Genomic DNA, 6064 nt, shown 5'->3' on the forward strand with positions numbered 1-6064 from the left:
CCCATTCTCCTGGCCTATCTTTATCTATCTGTAAAATCTTTATATCCTCTTCATTGCCTGCTTTCCCAGCTATTTCAGTATCATCTGCAAATTTTATTATGTTACACTCTGCCTGCTTGCAGATCATTTATATAGATTGTAAACAGTTGAGGTTCCAAGGACGTTAGTGAGAAATGATCGTGGCTCAGAGGATAATGAAGTAGAATTAATATGAGTGAAGATCAGGAAAAGCAAAAGTCAGAAAACACTGGAATAGTTTATCTGCTTCCCAACAGTAATTAGACCATTGTCTGAGCATGAAACAGGAGGTTATTGGAGCCTGTAAGAAAAGCAATATAACATGGTGACTTTAATCTCCATGTAGACCAATTATTACAATCCCAGTTGATGTTGACTGGATGATGATTATGAAGATCCCAGAATGAAAAGACCATAACTTTTTACTTTGTTTCTCTACATTTTTCTCAAAAAAAAGTCGCATTTATTAAACAAGAAAAGTTTGATTATGATACAATACTCCGTTACTCCCCCTTATTTTTGCAAACGTACAGATTATAACGTTAATGGGAGTTACAAAGTATCTCGTGGGTTATAATGGTCTCGGTAACACACAGTCCCTATTAACAACAGACTGACTGTGCTAAGCTACACCAACCAAATGGATGTCTGCTCAGAATCCCCCCCAGATGATTCTTATACTGCAAGCCACCTTAACTCATTGAACACTACCTATAGATATCAGAACAAAGCTTCTTTTGAAGAGATGCCATAAACATTAATGGAAATGTCAGCCCAATGACATTGTTATTTTCAATCTGGGACAATTCTGAGATGTGCAAGGTATAATGTAATTAAGCAAGTTACTTTTGAAATATTATGATGTCATCCAAGATAAAGAACAAGCAAGCAAAGCATGTTATTGCCTGGAATCAAATAGAAAAGTTTGATCTCTGTTTTAAAGATCCTAGGACTTTGTCAGTTAATGGTAGGGCACTGGGGAGAGTTAAGAACAAAGAGATCTAGGAGTACATGTTCATAGCTCCTTGAAAATGGAGTCACAGGTGGACAGAATGGTGAAGAAGGCATTCAGCATGCTTGGTTTCATTGGTCAGAACATTGAATGCAGGAGTTGGGATTTCTTGTTGAAATTGTACAAGACATTGGTAAGGCCAAACTTGGAATACTGTGTGCAGTTCTGGTCACCCTATTATAGAAAGGATATTATTAAACTAGAGAGAGTGCAGAAAAGATTTACTAGAATGCTACCAGGACTTGATGGTTTGAGTTATAAGGGGAAGCTGGATAGAACTGGGACTTTTTCCTCTGGCGGGTAGGAGGCTGAGGGGTGACCTTATAGAGGTCTATAAAATAATGAGGGGCATAGACAAGGTAGATAGTCAATATCTTTTCCCAAAGGTAGGGGAGTCTAAAACTAGAGGGCGTAGGTTTAAGGTGAGAGGGGAGAGATATAAAACTGTCCAGAGGGGCAGTTTCTTCATACACAGGGTGGTGAGTGTCTAGAATAAACTGCCAGAGGTAGTAGTAGAGGCAGGTACAATCTTGTCTTTTAAAAAGCATTTAGATAGTTACATGGATAAGATGGGTACAGAGGGATATGGGCCAAATGGGGGCAATTGGGATTAGCTTAGGGGTTTAAAAAAGAAGGGTGGCATGAACAAGTTGGGCTGAAGGGCCTGTTTCCTTTCTGTAAACCTCTATGAATCTATGATTCTATGTTTTTGGACTGGAAAATTTTTCCAGGGCCTGTGACTTGGATGGGAGAGTAATTAGTGGGATACATCAAGCTGGATAGATCAGAATGATTCAGGGTAGAAGATAGAGACAAGAGCACAGCATCAAATAGCAACTGGGATACTGAGCACAATTCAATCGAATATTTCAAGCTGGCATTGATGTTTCTTCTAGCAAAAAGAAAGTATGGGTGAGGCTAGTAAATTGATAGCTTACCCTTGGTGAAGTTTATGGTCTGGTCTACTTCTTTTAAAGAGAACTGAATTTGATACTCTGGCCACCACCTGAGGTAATGGGCCATACATAGAGAGAAAATCAAAATATTTTTGATCTGTTGATGAGATTGCATGAATTCAAAAATGTGTGGCATGTTCAAAAATCATGTGTAGCATGATACTTAGGACACCATGTGTGCAAATGAGTTACATACGAAGTAACTAATATGGAGGAAAATGGTTCAACAAAGGCTGTTTTCAAAGGTTGTGAAGTACTGGACTCATGTACTGAAGAACAGGTCTGAGGCTTGCATGCTACTTGACAAACTGCATGGTATGAAATGGTTGATGTGAGCAGCAGGGTATGACAATACTTTTAAATTTTCAAGGCAGTTTCATATTCCATAGAAAAACCTGACTTTAGTACAATTGGGATAGGACTAAACACCTGTCTAGGTAAGCAAAATTAAAAAGAAAGGGAAAAGACTTTGGATTGGAATGATTAAGGTCTGGTAGTAAGTAATCCTAATAAGGAATATCCACCAGATGGAGAGATATGAAGGGAGCACTGGAGAATCTTTCAAGGTCATGCATGATATTCTTTTGACTGATATTGAGTGAGGCAATCAGAAAGAAAGGAGTATTCACCAATGTTGACCTGAATGGATTATGGAATTTAACGCACATTATGGGAGAAGGAAACTGAAATTTAAAGTATTTTTGTGCAGATCATCGCACTCAAGGGATAGAGAAAAGAAACAAAGTGATCAAGAACAATAATGAGCCAAGGCATGAAGGAAAAAGATCTCACCCTGTGAAAACTGGAACTTTTATTTTCGAGACTCACCTTGAAATGAGACTGAATCCACACAGAATCAATGAATGAACTTAACATAGCAAATGGTCAAATTCCATCTTTTTGAAATGACAGCAGGATTAATAAGTGGTTTGTGAGTTCCAATGATATTAGTGGAGTCAGATGCACAGGAGTCTAGTACTCAACACTTGCAGGAGAAAACACAATGGGAGGGATTTGAAACAGTGAAAGAATCATTATGCAAGGCATTAAATGCTCAAGCAATTTTGGCCTCAAGTGAAAAATTGTAGGAAAGTCTAATGATTATTTACAATTAGTTTGTAGTTTAGTTATGGACATTAATCAATAATCAAGTTATGTCAACCTATTTATGATTTTATACTGAATTCTGGAACACCGGCTCATGACATGACTTGGTCTCTGTATCGCACTCAAACTTAAGCAAAATAAATGGCCCTTAAGCTATTGATGGAAGACTTCAAGCTTAAACAATTACTGGTGTGAAACAGTCCACTTCACTCACAATTCAAATTATCGGCACCGGTCTCTAAATCCAAAGACTATTGTGCAAAGAAAAAATATTAAAAAGTCACTCTTGTGCACTAAATTAGTGCAGTTTAACTTGTGATGTTTGCAATAAGTCACTTTCTTTCACTGTATGTGTGTCTTTGATGTTGTAAGTTTTGTAACTCTATGTAGTCCTTTTTAAGTTGAATAAAGTTGGATTTCCAAAAGGCCTTTGACAAGTGTAACATAAGATGCTGTTAAATAAGTAAGAGTCCATGGTGTTAAGGGTAAGATCCTGACATGGGTAGAGGATTGGCTGACTGACAGAAAGCAGAGAGTGGGGATAAAGAGGCCTTTTTCAGGATGGCAGCCAGTGACTAGAGGTGTGCCTCAGGGGTTGGTGCTGGGACCACAATTTTTCACAATATACATTAACAATTTGGAGGAAGGAACTGAAGGCACTGTTGCTAAGTTTACAGTTGATACAAAGATATGTAGAGGGGCAGGTAGAATTGAGGAAGCAGGGGGCATGTAAAAGGACTTGAACAGTTCAGGAGAGTGGGCAGATGAATTAAAATGTGGAAAAGTGTGAGATTATGCACTTTGGAAGGAGGAATGGAGGCATAGACTATTTTCTAAATGGGAAAATGCTTCGGCAATCAGAAGCACTTGGAAGTCCTTGTTCAAGATTCTCTTCAGGTTAACGTGCAGGTTCAGTCTGCAGTTAGGAAGGCAAATGCAATGTTAACATTCATGTCGAGAGGGCTAGAATACAAGAGCAGGGATGTATTTCTGAGGCTGGTCAGAACCCATTTGGAGTATTTTGAGCAGTTTTGGGCTCCACATCTAAGGAAGGATGTGCTGGCCTGAGAAAGGGTCCAGAAGAGGTTCACAAGAATGATCCCTGGAATGAAGAGCTGTTGTATGAGGGATGGTTGAGGACTCTGGGTCTATTCTTGTTGGAGTTTAGAAGGATGAGGGGGGATCTCTCATTGAAACTTGCAGGATATTGCGAGGCCTGGATAGAGTGGACATGGAGAGGATGTTCCCACCAGTAAGAAAAACTAGAACTAGACGGCACAACCTCAGGTTAATGGGGTGATCCTTTAAAACAGAGATGAGGAGGAATTTCTTCAGCCAGTGTGGTGAAGCTGTGGAACTCTTTGCCACAGGAGGTTGTGGAGGACTGTTGAGAGTCTTTAAGATGTGGGTATGCCGGCGTTGGACTGGCATAAACACAGTAAAAAGTCTGACAACACCAGGTTTTAGTCCAACCCATTTATTTGATAATAGACTCACAAGCTTTCGGGTTAGTCCCTTCGTCAGGTGAATGGAGAACTCTCCATTCACCTGACGAAGGGACTAACCCGAAAGCTTGTGAGTCTATTATCAAATAAATTGGTTGGACTAAAACTTGGTGTTGTCAGACTTTTTACTGAGAGTCTTTAAGACAGAGATAGATAGTTTTTTGATTACTAAAGGGATATGGGGTAATGGGAAAAGGCAGAGAATAAAAATGAGAAAAAAAATCAGCCATGATTGAATGGCAGAGCAGACTCGATGGGTTGAGTGACCTAATTCTGTTCCTATCTCTCATGGTTTTAAGAGCTGCCAATTCCTCTAAATGGGAGCTCACTACCTTTGGGTCTAGGAGTCCCAGTGAAAGGAATGTAATACAAAAACAGAAAATGCTGGAAAATCTCAGCAGGTCTGACAGCAGCTGTGGAGAGAAAATAGAGCTAATGTTTTGAGTCTGGACAACCCTTCGTCAGAGCAGAAGATCACTGGTACTAGTCCTTGCAAACACCTCCCATTTACCCTGGGAAGAAATCATGAAAGGAGAGCTATGTACGGGAAGGTGAAACCTTCAACAGATAGAAAGGGGTAACAACAGGTGCGTAATCATACACATGTACAATCCCTACAGTGCAGAAGGAGGCCTTTTGGCCCATCTAGCCTATACTGACAACAATCCCACCCAGGCCCTATCCACGTAACCCCGTGTATTCACCCTGCTAATCCCCCCAGACACTAAGGTGCAATTTTAGCATAGCCAATTCACCTAACCTACACATCTTTCAGATTGTGGGAGGAAACTGGAGCACCCGGAGGAAACCCACACAGACACGGGAAGAACGTGCAAACTCCACACAGACAGTGACCCAACCAGGAATCGAACCCAGGTCCCTGGCGCTGTGAGGCAGCAGTGCTAATCACTGTGCCGCCCCATAAAAGACAAGGGGTGGGATTCTCTGGCTGCATTTGCCTGAAAACCAGAGATTCCCGCCCGACATGGTCTGTCTCCACTGTCCGCTAGAATTCCAGTGGCGGGCGGGATTGGAGAATTTCAGCCAAGGATGGTAAAATATTGTTTTACTACAGCTTCCCTTTTAAACAGTGAACCAAATATATGTGAACTGTATAATTATCCAAATCAGAGGCATCCTCAAGATAATGAAGTGAACACTGGACTGAACGCGATATCACCAGTGGTAGTGAATGCTTTGAACTTGATAAGAACAGGGAAAGCTCCCAGCAGAAAGGAATCCAAAGTGGCTGAGAGAAACAGCATTAGAAATGATAACAGAAACTTGGGATCAAATACATGTCAAAGAATACATTCCAAGTAACTCGTGACATTCATTATTCATTGTTACATTAGAAAACTAATGCAATGCACAGCAATCAGTTTAGAACTATAAGCTTAATGAGTCATTTCATTAAAATGACCTTGAAAATAATAATGGAAATAAATAATAACATCTGAAGCAGG

The sequence above is a fragment of the Carcharhinus amblyrhynchos genome, chromosome 6 (genome assembly GCF_965287045.1).
Source record: "Carcharhinus amblyrhynchos chromosome 6, sCarAmb.v2.hapA, whole genome shotgun sequence".
Lineage (NCBI taxonomy): Eukaryota > Metazoa > Chordata > Chondrichthyes > Carcharhiniformes > Carcharhinidae > Carcharhinus > Carcharhinus amblyrhynchos.